The following is a 21883-nucleotide window of genomic DNA, read 5'->3' on the forward strand; positions in this document are numbered from 1 at the left end:
GTGTCCCCCTGTCCTGACATCATAATGGTGGTGGCAACATCCTTTCGGACTGTGTGTGTGTGTGTGTGTGTGTGTGTGTGTGTGTGTGTGTGTGTGTGTGTGTGTGTGTGTGTGTGTGTGTGTGTGTGTGTGTGTGTGTGTGTGTGTGCGCGTGTTGGGGACTGTCATGCATCTCGGCCAGCGACATGATTCATGAAAATGTCACGCTGACGGGAGCTCAAACTGAGAGAGAACAGTCTGTTCTTCCAAAATACCCCATCTGACAAATAACACTGCAGGAGAAACACACACAGAACTGTAAACAGACACACACTAGCACAGACACTGTGATGGCTCTGGTGCTGGTCAGTACTATACTGTTCTGTGGTGGCTCTGGTGCTGGTCAGTACTGTGTTGAGGACAGAGTCAGTGTTGGTCAGTACTGTGTTGAGGCCATAGTCAGTGTTGGTCAGTACTGTGTTGAGGACAGAGTCAGTGATGTTCAGTAATGTGTTGAGGACAGAGTCAGTGATGGTCAGTACTGCGTTGAGGATAGAGTCAGTGATGTTCAGTAATGTGTTGAGGACAGAGTCAGTGATGGTCAGTACTGTGTTGAGGTCACAGTCAGTGATGGTCAGTACTGTGTTGAGGACAGAGTCAGTGTTGGTCAGTACTGTGTTGAGGACAGAGTCAGTGATGGTCAGTACTGTGTTGAGGACAGAGTCAGTGCTGGTCAGTACTGTGTTGAGGACAGAGTCAGTGATGGTCAGTACTGTGTTGAGGACAGAGTCAGTGATGGTCAGTACTGTGTTGAGGACAGAGTCAGTGATATTCAGTACTGTGTTGAGGACAGCGTCAGTTCTGGTCAATACTGTGTTGAGGACAGAGTCAGTGATGGTCAGTACTGTGTTGAGGACAGAGTCAGTGATGTTCAGTACTGTGTTGAGGTCAGAGTCAGTGATGGTCAGTACTGTGTTGAGGACAGAGTCAGTGCTGGTCAGTACTGTGTTGAGGACAGCGTCAGTTCTGGTCAATACTGTGTTGAGGACAGAGTCAGTGATGGTCAGTACTGTGTTGAGGACAGAGTCAGTGATGTTCAGTACTGTGTTGAGGACAGAGTCAGTGATGGTCAGTACTGTGTTGAGGACAGAGTCAGTGATGATCAGTACTGTGTTGAGGACAGAGTCAGTGGTGGCTTGCATCTGTATGCGTATGATTCAGTCTGCTATAAATATGTCTGCCCTTTCTGCCTGGCCAACCACACGGATTAGCAACTCTCTTCACTGGGCTCACCAGCCCTAAACAAACACAAGATGCACACACACATAAACACAGATACCGTGAAAAACACAAAATAGAGTTGAGAAGGACTTGCCCGCAGCATTCAAAACTACTGTTTGATTCTGATTCACAGATCTTTCTCTCTCTCTCTCTCTCTCTCTCTCTCTCTCTCTATCTCTCTCTCTCTCTCTCTCTATCGCTCTCTCTCTCTTTCTCTCTCTCTCATCCCTCATGCTGTCCACTAAATAGTCAATATACTGTAGGTACAGACAGCCTGGCATCTGGTTTTACACTGACTACCATTCCTTTCTGTTCATCTCTCCACTCACCCACTCACGCATTTATCCCAATTACTCCGTAACCATCAACCCTGTCTGTCCAACCCCAGTCACTCCCTAACCATCACCCCTGTCTGTCCAACCCCAGTCACTCCCTAACCATCACCCCTGTCTGTCCAACCCCAGTCACTCCCTAACCATCACCCCTGTCTGTCCAACCCGAGTCACTCCCTAACCATCACCCCTCTCTGTCCAACCCCAGTCACTCCCTAACCATCACCCCTCTCTGTCCAACCCCACTCACACCCTAATCATCACCCCTGTCCGTCCAACCGCAGTCACTCCCTAACCATCACCATAGTCTGTCCAACCCCAGTCACTCCCTAACCATCACCCCTGTCTGTCCAACCCCACTCACACCCTAACCATCACCCCTGTCCGTCCAACCGCAGTCACACCCTAACCATCACCCCTATCTTTCCAACCCCAGTCAATCCCTAACCTTCACCCGTATCTTTCCAACCCCAGTCAATCCGTAACCATCACCCCTGTCTGTCCAACCCCACTCATTCCCTAACCATCACCCCTGTCTGTCCAACCGCAGTCACACCCTAACCATCACCCCTATCTTTCCAACCCCAGTCAATCCCTAACCTTCACCCGTATCTTTCCAACCCCACTCACTCCGTAACCATCACCCCTGTCTGTCCAACCCCAGCCACTCCTTAACCATCACCCCTGTCTGTCCAACCCCAGTCACACCCTAAACATCACCCCTATCTTTCCAACCCCAGTCAATCTGTAACCATCACCCCTGGCTGTCCAACCCCACTCACTACCTAACCATCACCCCTGTGTGTACAACCGCACTCACTCCCTTACCATCACCCCTGTCTGTCCAACCCCAGTCACTCCCTAACCATCACCCCTGTCTGTCCAACCCCAGTCACTCCCTAACCATCACCCCTGTCTGTACAGCCCCAGTCACTCCCTAACCACCACCCCTGTCTGTCCAACCCCAGCCACTCCCTAACCATCACCCCTGTCTGTCCAACCACAGTCACACCCTAACCATCACCCCTGTCTGTCTAACCGCAGTCACTCCCTAACCATCACCCCTGTCTGTCCAACCCCCCCCACTCCGTAACCATCACCCCCGTCTGTCCAACCCCAGCCACTCCCTAACCATCACCCCTGTCTGTCCAACCACAGTCACACCCTAACCATCACCCCTGTCTGTCTAACCGCAGTCACTCCCTAACCATCACCCCTGTCTGTCCAACCCCACTCACTCCGTAACCATCACCCCCGTCTGTCCAACCCCAGCCACTCCCTAACCATCACCCCTGTCTGTACAACCCCAGTCACTGCCTAACCATCACCCCTGTCTGTCCAACCCCAGTCACTCCCTAACCATCACCCCTGTCTGTACAACCCCAGTCACTCCCTAACCATCACCCCTGTCTGTACAACCCCAGTCACTCCCTAACCATCACCCCTGTCTGTCTAACCCCAGTCACTCCATAACCATCACCCCTGTCTGTCCAACCCCACTCACTCCGTAACCATCACCCCCGTCTTTCCAACCCCAGCCACTCCCTAACCATCACCCCTGTCTGTCTAACCACAGTCACACCCTAACCATCACCCCTGTCTGTCCAAACCCAGTCACTCCCTAACCATCACCCCTGTCTGTCCAACCCCACTCACACCCTAACCATCACCCCTGTCTGTCCAACCGCAGTCACTCCCTAACCATCACCCCTGTCTGTCTAACCATACTCACTCACTCCCTAACCATCACCCCCGTCTGTCCAACCCCAGCCACTCCCTAACCCTCACCCCTGTCTGTCTAACCGCAGTCACTCCCTAACCATCACCCCTGTCTGTCCAACACCACTCACTCCGTAACCATCACCCCTGTCTGTCCAACCTCAGCCACTCCCTAACCATCACCCCTGTATGTCCACCCCAGTCACACTCTAAACATCACCCCTATCTTTCCAATCCCAGTCACTCCCTAACCATCACCCCTGTCTGTCTAACCCCACTCACTCCCTAACCATCACCCCTGTCTGTACAACCCCAGTCACTCCCTAAGCATCACCCCTGTCTGAACAACCCCAGTCACTCCCTAACCATCACCCCTGTCTGTCCAACCCCACTCACTCCGTAACCATCACCCCCGTCTGTCCAACCCCAGCCACTCCCTAACCATCACCCCTGTCTGTCCAACCACAGTCACACCCTAACCATCACCCCTGTCTGTCTAACCCCACTCACTCCCTAACCATCACCCCTGTCTGTACAACCCCAGTCACACTCTAACCATCACCTCTCTCTGTCTAACCGCAGTCACTCCCTAACCATCACCCCTGTCTGTCCAACCCCACTCACTCCGTAACCATCACCCCCGTCTGTCCAACCCCAGCCACTCCCTAACCATCACCCCTCTCTGTCCAACCACAGTCACACCCTAACCATCACCCCTGTCTGTCTAACCGCAGTCACTCCCTAACCATCACCCCTGTCTGTCCAACCTCACTCACTCCGTAACCATCACCCCTGTCTGTCCAACCCCAGCCACTCCCTAACCATCACCCCTGTCTGTCCAACCCCAGTCACACCCTAACCATCACCCCTGTATGTCCACCCCAGTCACTCCGTAAACATCAACCCTGTCTGTCCAACCCCACTCATTCCCTAACCATCACCCCTGTCTGTCCAACCCCCCTCACTCCCTAACCATCACCCCTGTCTGTCCAACCCCATTCACTCCCTAACCATCACCCCTGTCTGTCCAACCCCACTCACTCCCTTACCATCACCCCTGTCTGTCCAACCCCAGTCACTCCATAACCATCACCCCTGTCTGTCCAACCCCACTCACTCCCTAACCATCACCCCTGTGTGTACAACCCCACTCACTCCCTTACCATCACCCCTGTCTGTCCAACCCCAGTCACTCCCTAACCATCACCCCTGTCTGTCCAACCCCAGTCACTCCCTAACCATCACCCCTGTCTGTACAACTCCAGTCACTCCCTAACCATCACCCCTGTCTGTCCAACCCCAGTCACACCCTAACCATCACCCCTGTCTGTACAACCCCAGTCAGTCCCTAACCATCATCCCTGTCTGTACAACCCCAGTCACTCCCTAACCATCACCCCTGTCTGTCCAACCCCAGTCACTCCCTAACCATCACCCCTGTCTGTCCAACCCCATTCACTCCATAACCATCACCCCTGTCTGTCCAACCACAGTCACACCGTAACCATCACCCCCGTCTGTCCAACCCCAGCCACTACCTAACCATCACCCCTGTCTGTCCAACCATAGTCACACCCTAACCATCACCCCTGTCTGTCTAACCGCAGTCACTCCCTAACCATCACCCCTGTCTGTCCAACCTCACTCACTCCCTAACCATCACCCCTGTCTGTCCAACCTCACTCACTCCGTAACCATCACCCCTGTCTGTCCAACCCCAGCCACTCCCTAACCATCACCCCTGTCTGTCCAACCCCAGTCACACCCTAACCATCACCCCTGTCTTTCCAACCCCAGTCACTCCGTAAACATCAACCCTGTCTGTCCAACCCCACTCATTCCCTAACCATCACCCCTGTCTGTCCAACCCCCCTCACTCCCTAACCATCACCCCTGTCTGTCCAACCCCAGTCACTCCCTAACCATCACCCCTGTCTGTCCAACCCCACTCACTCCCTTACCATCACCCCTGTCTGTCCAACCCCAGTCACTCCATAACCATCACCCCTGTCTGTCCAACCCCACTCACTCCCTAACCATCACCCCTGTGTGTACAACCCCACTCACTCCCTTACCATCACCCCTGTCTGTCCAACCCCAATCACTCCCTAACCATCACCCCTGTCTGTCCAACCCCAGTCACTCCCTAACCATCACCCCTGTCTGTACAACCCCAGTCACTCCCTAACCATCACACCTGTCTGTCCAACCCCAGTCACACCCTAACCATCACCCCTGTCTGTACAACCCCAGTCAGTCCCTAACCATCACCCCTGTCTGTACAACCCCAGTCACTCCCTAACCATCACCCCTGTCTGTACAACCCCAGTCACTCCCTAACCATCACCCCTGTCTGTCCAACCCCATTCACTCCATAACCATCACCCCTGTCTGTCCAACCACAGTCACACCGTAACCATCACCCCCGTCTGTCCAACCCCAGCCACTCCCTAACCATCACCCCTGTCTGTCCAACCATAGTCACACCCTAACCATCACCCCTGTCTGTCTAACCGCAGTCACTCCCTAACCATCACCCCTGTCTGTCCAACCCCACTCACTCCGTAACCTTCACCCCCGTCTGTCCAACCCCAGCCACTCCCTAACCATCACCCCTGTCTGTCCAACCCCAGTCACACCCTAACCATCACCCATGTCTGGCCAACCCCAGTCACTCCGTAACCATCACCCCTGTCTGTCCAACCCCACTCATTCCCTAACCATCACCTCTGTCTGTCCAACCCCACTCACTCCCTAACCATCACCCCTGTGTGTATAACCCCAGTCACACCCCAACCATCACACCTGTCTGTCCAACCCCACTCACACCCTAACCATCACCCCTGTCTGTCCAACCCACTCACTCCCTAACCATCACCCCTGTGTGTACATCCCCACTCACAACCTAACCATCACCCCTGTCTGTCCAACCCCAGTCACTCCCTAACCATCACCCCTGTCTGTACAACCCTCACTCCCCCACCAGCAGATGTAACTCACCCAGAATTGTCATGGTGACCACCATGGTAAATTCTGACATAGGGGCAAGTGGAAGAGAACCAGGTCAGAGAGAGACAGACAGAGAGCTATGATAGTGGTAACTAGTTATAAAGGTAAGTGGGAGAAAGGGTTGGAGGAAGAAGCAGATCAGAACAGCACAGATCTCCTTTCCCTCCTTCTCCCCTCTCTCTCCATCTCCTCTCTCTCTCCTTTCCCCCCATCTCCCCTCTCTCCATCTCCCCTCTCTCTCATCTCCCCTCTCTCTCCTTTCCCTCCATCTCCCCTCTATCTCCTTTCTCTCCATCTCCCCTCTCTCTCCTTTCCCTCCATCTCCCCTCTCTCTCCTTTCCCTCCATCTCCCCTCTCTCTCCTTTCCCTCCATCTCCCCTCTCTCCTTTACTTCCATCTCCCTCTCTCTCCTTTCCCTCCATCTCCCCTCTCTCCATCTCCCCTCTCTCTCATCTCCCCTCTCTCTCCTTTCCCTCCATCTCCCCTCTCTCTCCTTTCCCTCCATCTCCCCCTCTCTCCTTTCCCTCCATCTCCCCTCTCTCTCATTTCCCTCCATCTCCCCTCTCTCTCCTTTCCTTCCATCTCCCCTCTCTCTCCAACTCCCCTCTCTCTCCTTTCCTTCCATCTCCCCTCTCTCTCCATCTCCCCTTTCTCTCTTTTCCCTCCATCTCTCCTCTCTCTCCTTTACTTCCATCTCCCCTCTCTCTCCTTTCCCTCCATCTCCCCTCTCTCTCTTTTCCCTCCATTTCCCCTCTCTCTCCATCTCCCCTCTCTCTCCATCTCCCCTCTCTTTCCTTTCCCTCAATCTCCCCTCTCTCTCCTTTCCTTCCATCTCCGCTCTCTCTCCTTTTCCTCCATTTCCCCTCTCTCGCCATCTCCCCTCTCTTTCCTTTCCCTCAATCTCCCCTCTCTCTCATTTCCTTCCATCTCCCCTTTCTCTCTTTTCCCTTCATCTCCCCTCTCTCTCCATCTCCCCTCTCTCTCCTTTACTTCCATCTCCCCTCTCTCTCCTTTCCCTCCATCTCCCCTCTCTCTCCTTTCCCTCCATCTCCCCTCTCTCTCCATCTCCCCTCTCTCTCCTTTTCTCCCATCTCCATCTCCCCTTTCTCTCTTTTCCCTCCATCTCTCCTCTCTCTCCTTTACTTCCATCTCCCCTCTCTCTCCTTTCCCTTCATCTCCCCTCTCTCTCTTTTCCCTCCATTTCCCCTCTCCCTCCATCTCCCCTCTCTCTCCATCTCCCCTCTCTTTCCTTTCCCTCAATCTCCCCTCTCTCTCCTTTCCTTCCATCTCCCCTCTCTCTCCTTTCCCCCCATTTCCCCTCTCTCTCCATCTCCCCTCTCTTTCCTTTCCCTCAATCTCCCCTCTCTCTCATTTCCTTCCATCTCCCCTTTCTCTCTTTTCCCTTCATCTCCCCTCTCTCTCCATCTCCCCCCTCTCTCCTTTACTTCCATCTCCCCTCTCTCTCCTTTCCCTCCTTCTCCCCTCTCTCTCCTTTCCCTCCATCTCCCCTCTCTCTCCTTTCCTTCCATCTCCCCTCTCTCTCCATCTCCCCTTTCTCTCTTTTCCCTCCATCTCCCCTCTCTCCTTTCCCTCCATCTCCCCTCTCTCTCTTTTCCCTCCATTTCCCCTCTCTCTCTTTTCCCTCCATCTCTCCCCTCTCTCCTTTACTTCCATCTCCCCTCCATTCCCCCTTACCCCTCCATCCCCCTTACCCCTCCATCCCCCCTTACCCCCCCATCCTCCCTTACCCCTCCATCCCCCTTACCCCTCCATACCCCTTTACCCCTCCATCCCCCCTTACCCCTCCATCCCCCCTTACACCTCCATCAACCTTCACGGACATAAATACAAACACACACACTAACACACACACAAACACACACACACTCACACACAGACACTCACACACTCACACAAACGCACACACACACAGACCTTGGGCTGGGAAAGTGTGTGTGTGTAGGTGTGCGTGTGTGGTGTTTGTGTGTCTTTATGTGTGTCCTGGGAAACGCCAACGGAAAAAGGCCTCACTCCTCAGTCTCTCAATACCTCACACAGATATTTATATATATTTATATTTATATGTAAATACACATGATAGGTGGCCGCACTCGGGTTTCAATGAAAATACTAGGGCTGAGACACGATACACAGGGGCTAAAGCCAGGAGCTATTAACAACCTGGACATCACTCACTCACTCACACACACACACACACACACACACACACACACACACACACACACACAGCTACCTCACCCCATCTGACCCCGTTCCAAGGCAGAGCCAAGGGAAAATATGACACACACAACACACCTATCCACACACCCTCACAACCTCACACACACACACAGCAACTCCCCCCTGATTTAAGACCGGCATGTCTTATCACTGGGGGGACATTATAAATAGGCCTCAAGTGGCAACCAGACACCAGGGAGCAGGGTAACAAGACGGTTACGGTGGTATTTATAGGGGACGAAGGGACCAACCGACTCACTGGGGTCACCAGGAAGGAGGGAGGGAGGGGGGAGGGACATGTGAGAGAGGTTGGATTGACCATGAAGTATTCCATAGCAGCTGTGATGTTAAGATTCAGTAGAGCTGTTATCATCATGACTCTGACCATGATAGGTTATGGTCAAAACTGGTTCGTGGTCAAGTAAGCTCCATGAAACTGTGATGGAATGAATAGGGTGATATATGTTGTATGCCTCTCTCTCAATCTTTCTCTTTCTCTCTCTCTCTCTTTGTCTCTCTTAATTCAATTCAATTTAAGGGCTTTTTTGGCATGGGAAACATATGTTTACATTGCCCAAGCAGGTAAAATAGATAATAAACAAAAATGAAATAAACAATAAAAAATAACAGTAAACATTACACACACTGAAGTTCCAAAAATAAGAAAGACTTTTCAAATGTCATGTTGTGTATATTTACAGAGTTGTAATTGATGTGTAAATAGGTAAAGAACAAAAGGGAAATATAAATAAAACATAAATATTGGTTGTATTAACAAATGTGTTAGTTCTTCACTGGTTGCCCTTTTCTTGTGGCAACAGGTCAAAAATATTGCTGATGAGATTGCACACTGTGGTACTTCACCCAATATACATGGGAGTTTATCAAAATTCTTTGTGGGTCTGTGTAATCAGAGGGAAATATGTGTCTCTAATATGGTCCTTCATTTTGCAGGAAGTTAGGAAGTGAACTGAGTCTGTACAGTCAAAGCTTTCCTTAAGTTTGGGTCAGTCAGTGTACTCTCCATTTAGGGACTAAAAGCATTCTAATTTGTTCATTTTTTATTTTTTTTTAAATTCTTTCCATTGTGTCAAGTAATTTTCTTTTTGTTTTCTCATGATTTGGTTGTGTTGCTGTCCTGGGGCTCTGTGGCATCTGTTTGTGAACAGAGCCCCAAGACCAGCTTTCTTAAGGGGCTCTTGTCCAGGATCCTCTCTCTGTAGGTGATGGATTTGTTATGGAAGGTTTGGGAATTGCTTCCTCTTAGGTGGTTGTAGAATTTGTATTTTTTCTGGGTTTTGATAATTAGTGGGTATCGGCCTAATTCGGCTCTGCTTGCCTTATTTGGTGTTTTACATTGTACAAGGAGGATATTTTTCCAGATTATTGGTTGGTGAGCGGACCCAAGACCTCACAACCATAAAGGGCAATGAGTTCTATATCTGATTCAAGCATGTTTTTATCCAGATCTTAATAGGTATTTCGAAGGTTATGTTCCTTTTGATGGCGTAGAAGATCGTTCACAGCTTTGTGGAAGTTACCTGGAAGTTACCTGTGGCGCTGATGTTTAGGCCGAGGTTTGTACAGTGTTTTGTGTGCTCTAGGGCAACGATGTCTAGATGGAATTTGTATTTTTGGTCCTGGCAACTGGACCTTGTTTGGAACACCCTTATTTTGTTCTTACTGAGATTTACTGTCAGGGCCCAGGTCTGACTGAATCTGTGCAGAAGATCTAGGTGCTGCTGTAGGCCCTCCTTGGTTGGGGACAGAAGCACCAGATCATCAGAAAACAGTAGACATTTGACTTCAGATTCTAGTAGTGTGAGGCTGAGTGCTGCAGACTGTTCTGGTGCCCTCACCAATATGTTGATATATATGTTGAAGAGGGTGGGGCTTAAGCTGAATTCCTGACTCAGCCCTGTGGAAAGAAATGTGTTAATTTTTTTACCAATTTTAACCACACACTTGTTGTTTGTGTACATGGATTTTATAATGTAGTATATTTTTTCCCCAACACCACTTTCCATCAATTTGTATAGCATGCCCTCATACCAAATTCAGTTGAAAGCTTTTATGAAATCAACAAAGCATGAGAAGATTTTGCCTTTGTTTTGGTTTGTTTGTCTCTCTCTCTTTCTCATTCTCTTTCTCTGTATCTCCCTCTCCGTCTCTCTCCCTCTCCCTCTGTCTGTTTCTCTCTCTCTTTCTCTTTGTTTTTATCTCCCCCTCTCTCTCTCTTGTCTTCATATGACAGGTGGTGTCAGGTTAGAGAATATACACATACAGAAAGATCAAGAAAGGGGCAGAGAGAGAGACGGCGAGGTAGAGAGCGAGAAAGAGAGACAGAAAGAGAGATAAAAAGACAGAGAGAAAGAGAGAGAGAGAGACTGAAAGAGAGAAATAGAGAGAAAGAGAGAGGATGAAGGCAGCATAGTTGTTAACAGGGTTGGAACATAGTCTTCTCCAACATAACCAATTAATCCTTATGACACCGTCTAGCTCTCAGAGAGAGAAAGATGTAAAGGGTGAGGATAGAGAGGGAAGGATGGAAAAGGAGAGAAGAGGGAGAGAGAAAAAGGGCTAGTGAAAGAGAGGTAGAGATGAAGAGGAAGAACAACAGAAAGAGCGAGAGAGACTAGCGAGAGAGAGAGAGAGAGAGAGAGAGAGAGAGAGAGAGAGAGAGAGAGAGAGAGAGAGAGCTACTAGCTGACCTCTGACCTGTGTTACCTGCATAAATAGTGTGCTCTTCTGGAGCATCGGGGTAGCGCTGAGAGCTAAACGTGTCCCGGCTAACGAAGCTTTCAGCGTGGGGCTGCTCTGACAGCTGGCGGGGGAGGGCCGGGAACTACATGCCATGAAATAAGGAGTCAAATTGATTAGCAATTTTCATTTACACAGCGAAACAAAAGCTGCTCTGCAAATCAGGGGAAGCCATGTTAAAAATGCACTATGCAGAAATCACACTGCCATTTCCTGGTTTCAGTTTATGTGACAAAACAAGCAAATATAGTTTAGGGAATCATTGTACCATCTAAACCGCTGAAAAATATATTTTCTATAACCAAAAATATTGTACTTTTAGCTGTTTTAAGCAGGTGTACAAAACTGAAAGTAAAAGATGCAAAAACGGATCTAACACTTCTTGGCTTAATTGAGAATGACAGAACAATAACACATATTTCTATCTGACTTCGGTCTGGTCGTCCAAAAAGTCACATATGGCAGCTTTATTTGTTGGTGGAGAGACCTGTTGGGGTGAAAACATCTATATATTTTGCCAATGAGAACTAAAGCCAAATATGCTACTTTCACGATACCCTTTATTTGGGAAAGATAGAGAGAGAGAGAGAGAGAGAGAGAGACAGAGAGAGAGAAGGGGGAGAGAGGGGGAGAGAGCGCACACAAAAAACTATACCTACCTCAGCCTAAACATTAGTGCCACAGGTAACTTCCACAACGATGTAACTATCTGAGAGACAAGAAATGCAAGAAAAGTCTTCTAGGCCATCAACAGGAACATAAAATGCGGCATACCAATTAGGATCTGGCCAAAAACACTTGAATCAGTTATAGAACCCATTGTGCCCTTAACGGTTGTGAAGTCTGGGGGTCCGCTCACCAACCAAGAATTCACAGAATGTGACAAACCCCAAATTGAGACTTTTGCAAAAATATTCTGTGTACAACATAATACATGCAGAGCAGAATTAGGCTGATACCCGCTAATGATCAAAATCCAGAAAACAGACTTTAAATTCTACAACCACCTAAAAGGAAGTATTTCCAAAACTTTCCATAACAAAGCCATCACATACAGAGAAATGAACCCGAAGAAAACCCCCCTAAGCAAGTTGGTCCTGGTGCTCTGTTCACGAGCACAAACAGACCCCACAGAGCCCCAGGACAGAAACACAATTAGACCCAACCAAATCATGAGAAAACAAAAAGATAATTACTTGACACATTGGAAAGAATTTACAAAAAAACAAAGCACACTGGAATGTACAGACAAAGTGAGCAAAGCCTTGCTATTGAGAAAGGCCGCTATAGACAGATCTGGCTCTCAAGAGAAGATCGGCTATGTGCACACTGCCCACAAAGTGAGGTGGAAACTGAAGCTGCACTTCATAACCCCTGCCAAATGTATGACCATATTAGAGACACATATTTCCACAAAGACCCGCAAAGAATTCGAAAACAATCTCAATTTTGATCAACTCCCATATCTACTGGGTAAAATAGCACAGTGTGCCATCACAGCAGCAAGATTTGTGACCTGCTGCCACAAGAAAAGGGCAAACAGTGAAGAACAAACACCACCAGTCTTTATATACACCATCAGTCTTTATATACACACCATCAGTCTTTATATACACACCATCAGTCTTTATATACACCATCAGCCTTTATATAAACACCATCAGTATTTATAGACACCATCAGTCTTTATATACACACCATCAGTCTTTATACACACCATCAGTCTTTATATACACCATCAGTCTTTATATACACCATCAGTCTTTATATCCACCATCAGTCTTTATATACACACCATCAGTCTGTATATACACACCATCAGTCTTTATATACACCATCAGTCTTTATAGACACCTTCAGTCTTTATACACACCATCAGTCTTTATATACACCATCAGTCTTTATATACACACCATCAGTCTATATATACACCATCAGTCTTTATATACACCATCAGTCTTTATATACCCACCATCAGTCTTTATATACACACCACCAGTCTTTATATACACACCATCAATCTTTATATACACACCATCAGTCTTTATATACACACCATCAGTCTTTCTATACACACCATCAGTCTTTATATACACCATCAGTCTTTATATACACCATCACTCTTTATATACACACCATCAGTCTTTATATACACACCATCAGTCTTTATATACACCATCACTCTTTATATACACCATCAGTCTTTATATACACACCATCAGCCTTTATAAACACTATCAGTCTTTATATACACCATCAGTATTTATATACACCATCAGTCTTTATATACATACCATCAGTCTTTATAAACACCATCAGTCTTTATATACACCATCAGTCTTTATATACACACCATCACTCTTAAGTGTTTTCAATCGAAAACATAATGTTAACTTTCACTGCTATGCAGATGACACACAGCTGTACATTTCAATGAAACATGGTGAAGCCCAAAAATTGCCCTTGCTAGAAGCCTGTGTGTCAGACATAAGGAAGTGGATGGCAGCAAACATTCTACTTTTAAACTCGGACAAAACAGAGATTCTTGTTCTAGGTCCTAAGAAACAAACAAAGAAACAAAGAGATCTTCTGTTGAATCTGACAATCAATCTTAATGGTTGTACAGTCGTCTCAAATAAAACTGTGAAGGACCTCGGCGTTACTCTGGACCCTGATCTCTCTTTTGAAGAACATATCAAGACTGTTTCAAGGTCAGCTTTTTTCCATCTACGTAACATTGCAAAAATCAGAAACTTTCTGTCCAAAAATGATGCAGAAAAATTAATCCATGCTTTTGTCACTTCTAGATTAGATTACTGCAATGCTCTACTTTCCGGCTACCCGGATAAAGCACTAAATAAACTTCAGTTAGTGCTAAATATGGCTGCTAGAATCCTGACTAGAACCAAAAAAATTGATCATATTACTCCAGTGCTAGCCTCCCTACACTGGCTTCCTGTCAAGACAAAGGCTGATTTCAAGGTTTTACTGCTAACCTACAAAGCATTACATGGGCTTGCTCCTACCTATCTCTCTGATTAGGTCCTGCCGTATATACCTACACGTATGCTACGGTCACAAGACGCAGGCCTCCTAATTGTCCCTAGAATTTGTAAGCAAACAGCTGGAAGCAGGGCTTTCTCCTATAGAGCTCCATTTTTATGGAATGGTCTGCCTACCCATGTGAGAGACGCAAACTCGGTCTCAACCTTTAAGTCTTTACTGAAGACTCATCTCTTCAGTGGGTCATATGATTGAGTGTTGTCTGACCCAGGAGTGTGAAGGTGAACGGAAAGGCTCTGGAGCAACGAACCGCCCTTGCTGTCTCTGCCTGGCCGGTTCCCCTCTTTCCACTGGGATTCTCTGCCTCTAACCCTATTACAGGGGCTGAGTCACTGGCTTACTAGGGCTCGTTCATACCGTCCCTAGGAGGGGTGCGTCACTTGAGTGGGTTGAGTCACTGATGTGATCTTCCTGTCTGGGTTGGCGCCCCCCCTTGGGTTGTGCCGTGGCGGAGATCTTTGTGGGCTATACTCGGCCTTGTCTCAGGATGGTAAGTTGGTGGTTGAAGCTATCCCTCTAGTGGTGTGGGGGCTGGCAAAGTGGGTGGGGTTATATCCTTCCTGTTTGGCCCTGTCCGGGGGTGTCATCGGATGGGGCCACAGTGTCTCCTGACCCCTCCTGTCTCAGCCTCCAGTATTTATGCTGCAGTAGTTTATGTGTCGGGGGGCTAGGGTCAGTTTGTTATATCTGGAGTACTTCTCCTGTCCTATCCGGTGTCCTGTGTGAATTTATGTATGCTCTCTCTAATTCTCTCTTTCTCTCTTTCTTTCTCTCTCTCAGAGGACCTGAGCCCTAGGACCATGCCTCAGGACTACCTGACATGATGACTCCTTGCTGTCCCCAGTCCACCTGGCCGTGCTGCTGCTCCAGTTTCAACTGTTCTGCTTGTGATTATTATTATTTGACCATGCTGGTCATTTATGAACATTTGAACATCTTGGCCATGTTCTGTTATAATCTCCACCCGGCAGAGCCAGAAGAGGACTGGCCACCCCACATAGCCTGGTTCCGCTCTAGGTTTCTTCCTAGGTTCCTGCCTTTCTAGGGAGTTTTTCCTAGCCACTGTGCTTCTACACCTGCATTGCTTGCTGTTTGAGGTTTTAGGCTGGGTTTCTGTACAGCACTTTGAGATATCAGCTGATGTACGAAGGGCTATTTAAATTGATTTGATTTGATTTTATTAAGGTATTAACGCCACTCAGTACCTTGACCAATAAAGGATTTAGCCAACGTGGCGTCCCAAGCCTAATGTGCATTGTGTGTATAGGCCGGCCCAGAATTATATTGTTGGAAGTTTATTAAAGGGCTTTTTGTCAGAATTCAGAGGGGCATGATGGTATCAACAATTACCAGAGCAACCTGCCTGGGCACTGAGCACACCACCTAGGGGCTTTCTCCATCACACACACACACACACACACACACACACACACACACACACACACACACACACACACACACACACACACACACACACACACACACACACACACAGGTTAAATACTATGGCTCTCACTTAAGAGACAGACAAACCACGACCAGCCTTATCCTCATCCTTGTGGAGATCGGTAGGCCCCAAACTCAGAGAGCAGTAGAAAATAAAGTATTTATATTTGATTCTACTCTACTCAATAGAAGTAGGGAAGGACAGAGTAGAACAATAGAAGTAGGGAAGGAGAGAGTAGAACAATAGAAGTAGGGAAGGAGAGAGTAGAACAATAGAAGTAGGGAAGGACCAAGTAGAACAATAGAAGTAGGAAAGGAGAGAGTAGAACAATAGAAGTAGGGAAGGAGAGAGTAGAACAATAAAAGTAGGGAAGGGCAGAGTAGATCAATGGAAGTAGGGAAGGAGAGAGTAGAACAATAGAAGTGGGGAAGGAGAGAGTAGATCAATAGAAGAAGGGAAGAAGAGAGTAGAACAAGAGAAGTAGGGAAGGACAGAGTAGCTCAATGGAAGTAGGGAAGGACAGAGTAGAACAATAGAAGTAGGGAAGGAGAGAGTAGATCAATAGAAGTAGGGAAGGAGAGAGTAGATCAATAGAAGTAGGGAAGGACAGAGTAGAACAATAGAGGTAGGGAAGGACAGAGTAGAACAATAGAAGTAGGGAAGGAGAGAGTAGATCAATAGAAGTAGGGAAGGAGAGAGTAGATCAATAGAAGTAGGGAAGGACAGAGTGGCACAATAGAAGTAGGGAGGGAGAGAGTAGAACAATAGAAGTAGGGAAGGAGAGAGTAGAACAAATGAAGTAGGGAGGGAGAGAGTAGAACAAATGAAGTAGGGAAGGAGAGAGTAGATCAATGGAAGTAGGGAAGGACAGAGAAGAACAATAGAAGTAGGGAAGGAGAGAGTAGAACAATAGAAGTAGAGAAGGACAGAGTAGAACACATGAAGTAGGGAAGGAGAGAGTAGAACAATAGAAGTAGGGAAGGACCAAGTAGAACAATAGAGGTAGGGAAGGACAGAGTAGATCAATGGAAGTAGGGAAGGAGAGAGTAGAACAATAGAAGTGGGGAAGGAGAGAGTAGATCAATAGAAGAAGGGAAGAAGAGAGTAGAACAAGAGAAGTAGGGAAGGACAGAGTAGCTCAATGGAAGTAGGGAAGGACAGAGTAGAACAATAGAAGTAGGGAAGGAGAGAGTAGATCAATAGAAGTAGGGAAGGAGAGAGTAGATCAATAGAAGTAGGGAAGGACAGAGTGGCACAATAGAAGTAGGGAGGGAGAGAGTAGAACAATAGAAGTAGGGAAGGAGAGAGTAGAACAAATGAAGTAGGGAGGGAGAGAGTAGAACAAATGAAGTAGGGAAGGAGAGAGTAGATCAATGGAAGTAGGGAAGGACAGAGAAGAACAATAGAAGTAGGGAAGGAGAGAGTAGAACAATAGAAGTAGAGAAGGACAGAGTAGAACACATGAAGTAGGGAAGGAGAGAGTAGAACAATAGAAGTAGGGAAGGACCAAGTAGAACAATAGAGGTAGGGGACAGAGTAGAACAATAGAAGTAGGGAAGGACCAAGTAGAACAATGGATGTAGGGAAGGACAGAGTAGAACAATAGAAGTAGGGCAGAACCAAGTAGAACAATAGAAGTAGGGAAGGACAGAGTAGAACAATAGAAGTAGGGAAGGACCAAGTAGAACAATATAAGTAGGGAAGGAGAGAGTAGAACAATAGAAGTAGGGAAGGACAGAGTAGAACAATAGAAGTAGGGAAGGACCAAGTAGAACAATAGAAGTAGGGAAGGAGAGAGTAGATGGGGGCATGTTCTGCCCTCCATTTGCTGTAGTCCACAATCAGCTTCTTTGTCTTCCTGAAGTTGTGGGAGAGGTTGTTGTCCTGGCACCATACTGCCAGGTCTCTGACCTCCTCCCTGTAGGCTGTCTCATTGTCGTCAGTCATCAGGCTTACCACCGTTGTGTCTTCGGAAAACTTAATGATGGTGTTGGAGTTTTGCGCAGCCACGCAGTTGTGGGTGAACAGGAAGTACAGGAGGGCTCAAAGTATGCACCCCTGAGGGGCCCCCGTGTTGAGGGTCAGCATGGCGGATGAGTTACCTACCCTCACAACCTGGGGATGGTCCTTCAGGAAGTCCAGGATCCAGTTGCAGAAGGGGGTGTTTATTCCCTGGGTCTTTAGCTTAGTGATGAGCTTGGAGGGCATTATGGTATTGAACGCTGAGCTGTAGTCAATGAACAGCATTTTCACCTAGGTATTCCTTTTGTCCAGGTGTGAAAGGGCAGTGTGGAGTGCAATAGAGACTGCGTCATCTGTGGATCTGTTGGGCCGGAATGTGAATCGGAGTGGGTCATGGGTGTCTGGGATGATAGTGTTGATGTGAGCAGTGACCAGCCTTTCAAAACATTTCATGGCTACAGATGTGAGCACCATGGGATACCCTTTGTAATCCGTGATAGTTTGCAAACCCTGCCACACCCAACAAGCATCACAGCCGGTGTAGTAGGATTCGATCTTGGTCCTGTATTGACCCTTTTCCTGTTTGATGGTTTGTTGGATGGCGTAGCAAGATTGGAAGCTCTGGAAGCTCTAGTCTTCAGCTCAGTGTGGATGTTGCCTGTAATCCATGGCTTCTGGTTGTGATATGTACGTACGGTCACTGTGGGGACGACGTCGGCGATGCACTTATTAATGAAGCAGGTGACTGATGTGATAAATTCCTCAATGCCATTGGATGAATCCCAGAACATATTCCAATCTGTGCTAGCGAAACATAGCGAAACATAGTGTAATAGAGTGTAAATGCACACAATATGTCAAAACGGCTTGTTAAAAGTGTACTTGGAACTGAGAACTAAAAGTGGTCCCTCACAGGAGAGTGGAAGGGGAGAAAAAGAACGTGGTTTAATCCAGAGCACCACTAATCCATGGAATTAAACTTCTACATGGTTCTATTCAAGCCAATGAATTCATGCAGATCTGACCGGCTCTGGTCATGTCATTAAGATGATGGGCGACTTCATGGGAAAGAAACTCAAACGTGGGTCTATCCCGCTACATTAATGCACAGGGTCTTCTCCCAACCACGCAGTCAAATCCTGCTGTACTACACACACACACACACACACACACACACACACACACACACACACACACACACACTCCACCATGCACAGGAATACATTTTTACGAGGGGGAGGAGGAAGGGACCTGAAGTTGATGGCTACATTATGGCAGTGGAATACTAATGATTGGATCAGCCTGGGTCTAAGTCTACAGGATTTCACTTGATTTTTGTTGCCAGAAGCAAAGCCTGGATTAGAAGTAAATACAGGCTTAGAGAGAACAGAGAGATAGACTGGACAAACACACGATTTCAAACAATCGGAGAGAAATCCTAAATAGTTACTTTCACTTAATACTCAGCAAAAGAGCAAGAGATGGAGCGGGAGAGAGAGACGGAAGGATAGATAAAGACAACGTAAGGAAGGAAGGAAGTAAGAAAGAACGTCCCGCTCGGCGTGTTTCAGATCGCCATGATTCCTTCTAAAATACACTTCCTGCTTGACGTGATGTCACTGCATACATCACAGGGATAGGACTGCAGCTGCCTAAGGACTGTGGATCTCTGATTAGCAGTCTCTCTCTCTGTGTGTGTTTGTGTGTGTGTGTCAGTGGACAGCCAGTGGCATCTCTCCCTCTGCATGGGTATTAATAGGAACACACGTCATACAGGCCTCGAGCTGGAACCTACCTTTAGGCACTGATCTAGGATCAGCTTACCCTCTTCAAAACATAAACTGAACCATTAGAAGGGGGAGGCGCAAAACTGACCATAGATCAGCATTCAGGGGCAGCTTTGTCTCAGTGCAGAAATAGACACAGAGGATACATCCAAGCAAACATATTCATCCACAGCAGAATATCCCATTGTGAGGAAGTTAGCAGAGGGCACAGTGATATAGAATATAGAGATGTTGGCCAACTTCAGAGCTAGGACGCCATGTAGCTTCCTCCAAGCCCTCCATTCAACCATTCAGAATAAGCATTTGGATTCTTAGTACTGTCGTTGTAAGTACAGCGGTTCAGCTATCCTGATTAATTTTGAATTCTGTCGTATCAATGAGAATGCAATAAACACACCTTCATTCACTTAAACAAGAGCTGTAATTTCTCCAGATATCATTCCTGCTTACCCCCTCAATAGAAGTGGCCTTGCTGTCGTGTACCAGCTAGCTACAGACACCCACCCTCTCGCTGTGTATCTGACCTGGCACAGCTCACTGTGAATGGGCCAAAGATGTGGCCGATGACCACTGACTTTTTAAATTATTGAGTGAGTGACCTCAATTGGCTGGTGAAAAAGGCCTCACATCACATGGCTCCAGAGAATCTGGTGATATTCTAAATATACACAACAAACATTGGCTAGATTCTGAGTCTGACCACTGATGTTCACAGAATAAATGTAGTATTTATAGGTTTGATATCTAAATAAATTTTCTAGAATTAAGACCATGCATACTGGATACTGTATATTGTCTGGTTGATATTTTGGCATATAGTAATCGGATAAGGGATACACTGAAATACTGTATGTAAGAATATTGCACACTTGCTTCAATAAGAGTGCCAATAGAGGATTAAATATGAACACTAGTTCAACTACTAGTAAGCTCTCAATCACAAACCATATTTCAAAACTACTTAAAAGATAGGGTACTAAACTGCTCACATTGTACTGTACACACACACGCACGCACGCACGCATGCACACACACACACACACACGCACACACACACACACGCACATGCACACGCACACACACACACACACACACACACGCAGGCACACACACGCACACACACGCACACACACGCACACACAAACACAGACACACACACCAAGTTTGGCAGCTTCTCCTGAACCATACAGCGTTTTGTATTGTCCATAATCCCCTGTCATGAGCATGTAGGCAGTAAAACAATAGTAGTCCATCCAACAGCAAGCACTCCCAGCTTGGCAGGTCAGAGGAGGAGCAGCAGGTTTACCACTACACACTCACACACACACACACAAACACACTCGGGCACGCATACAGGCATGTACGGACACACACGTGCGCGCGCACACACACACACACACGCTTGCCCTGATGAGGTGCACGTTACTCACAGTCTTCCTGGCTTTCTTGAAAGAGTTGTGGTGCAGTTTTCAAGGACACACTCGTCTGTCGTCTTCCCCCCTCTCTCTCTCTCTCTCTCGCTCTCTCTCTCCCTCTCTCTCCCTCTCTTGTCCTCCTCTGTCGCTGCAGCCACAACAAACGTGAATGTGACGCTCGCTCTATTTCTCGTCCTCTCGTTTCTCCCTCTCTTCTCTCCGTCTGCTGTCTCTGGATCAGGGGCTGAGTGGTTGTCTGTGTACCGCCAAGCGGGACCTCTATCTTGGCGAGTGTGGTTTGTGGGAGGGAAGGAGGGAGAGAGGGAGGGAGGGGGAAATAGAGAGAAAAAGGAGTGCTGGATAAACTGACGGCTCTTTCCCCTGCCTGTGTACTGGTACACACACTGACACACACACACTCTATACAGAATCGGCTCCCGGCAGGCTCCTATTGCAAGCCAGCAGAAAACAGCCTGCTTTACTGAAAAGCACCAGCATCACATTTCAGGGAAGAGAGAGGGAGAGAAAGAGGTCTGGGACAGGACAGGACTGGAGAGGAAGTCTCAGGCTACTGAGCGCTACACGGTCCCCTAAGCCTAGCTGTCTCACGTGAAAAATGCCCCCCGCTGAATTCAGAAAAGGACTTCGATAAACAAACAAAGAAACGTTTATTTAAAGAGGGGGATGTGTTTCCTGTTTCCTGCATTGCCCACTGCTGCTTGCTCTGCTTCTTTTCCACATCAGCAGTGTTTCCCTGTTGCCAACACACACTGGGAGAGGAGGGTCGAGTACACTATTATCATAGGCTAGACTACTATAAAGAGTACTACTGTTGATATCTCAGCAAACCAGATAGTGTAGCTATCAGAGGAAGATTTAGTGGGTCTG

The 21883-nt window shown here is 47.6% G+C and overlaps 1 protein-coding gene across 1 annotated transcript in view; it reads right to left on the reverse strand.

Annotated features, from left to right (window-relative positions):
- LOC110498090 (estrogen-related receptor gamma) overlaps nucleotides 1-21490 on the reverse strand; it is a 290644-nt gene extending 269154 nt beyond the window's left edge. Inside the window, exon 1 of the mRNA XM_036955038.1 lies at nucleotides 21011-21490. The gene's annotated coding sequence lies outside the window, so the exon portion shown is untranslated. The remainder of the gene's footprint in view (nucleotides 1-21010) is intronic.
- Nucleotides 21491-21883: the final 393 nt, after the last annotated feature.

The sequence above is a fragment of the Oncorhynchus mykiss genome, chromosome 19 (genome assembly GCF_013265735.2).
Source record: "Oncorhynchus mykiss isolate Arlee chromosome 19, USDA_OmykA_1.1, whole genome shotgun sequence".
In the NCBI taxonomy this organism is placed as follows: domain Eukaryota; kingdom Metazoa; phylum Chordata; class Actinopteri; order Salmoniformes; family Salmonidae; genus Oncorhynchus; species Oncorhynchus mykiss.